Below are 1032 nucleotides of genomic sequence, written 5' to 3' on the forward strand. Positions count from 1 at the left end.
ATGGCACCTGACAACAACAACAACAACATCATTCAATATTGTGCTCATGTTGTTAAGTGCTGTCAAGAGGGTTTTGACTTACAGAGACCCTATATAGGGTTTCCAAGGAGCAGCTGGTAGGTTTGAACTGCCTACCTTGTGGCTCACAGTCCTGTGCTGATCCTACAGCACCACACCAGAAGTCCACAGAATTCTTCAATATTGCAAGTCGAGGCTTGAATTTTGTCTTCAGTTCCCTCAGCTTGAGAAATGCTGAGCATGTTCTTTTTTGGTTTTGTAACTCCAGATATTTGCACATTTCATTATAATACTCGACTTTGTTTTCTTGAGCTGCCCTTTGAAATTTTCTGTTCAGTTCTTTTACCTCATCATTTCTTGCATTTGCTTTAGCATCTCTACACTGGAGAACAAGTTTCAGAGTCTCTTCTGACATCCATTTTGGTCTTTTCCTTCTTTCTTGTCTTCTTAATGAGTTTATGCTTTCTTCCTGTATGACGTTCTTGATGTCATCCCACATCTCTTCTTATCTTAAGTCATTAGTGTCTAATTCATCAAATCTGTTTCTGGGATGATCTTTAAATTCAGGTGGGCTTTGTTCAAGATCATATTATGGCTCTCATGGACTTGTTTTTATTTTCTTTAGCTTCAGCGTGAACTTGCATATAAGCAATTGATGATCTGTTCCACAGTCTGCCTGTGACCTTGTTTTGACTGATGATACGGAACTTTTCCACCATCTCTTTCCACAGATGTAGTCAATCTGATTTCTACAATTTGTATTTCATCTGGTTAGGCCCTTGTGAATAATCATCTTTGATTTTGTTTTAAAAAGGTGATTGTAGTAAGTCATTGGTCTTACAAAATTCTATGATGCAATCTCCAGCATCATTATCACCAGTGCCACATTTTCCAATGACAGATCCTTCCTTTGTTTCCAACCTTTGCATTCTAATCACCAGTACTTATCAATACATCTTAATTGCATGTTTGCATAATTTCAGAATGAAAGAGATTGGTAGAATCCTTCAATTT

This window comes from Chrysochloris asiatica, unplaced genomic scaffold, assembly GCF_000296735.1.
Source record: "Chrysochloris asiatica unplaced genomic scaffold, ChrAsi1.0 scaffold00117, whole genome shotgun sequence".
NCBI classification, from domain to species: domain Eukaryota; kingdom Metazoa; phylum Chordata; class Mammalia; order Afrosoricida; family Chrysochloridae; genus Chrysochloris; species Chrysochloris asiatica.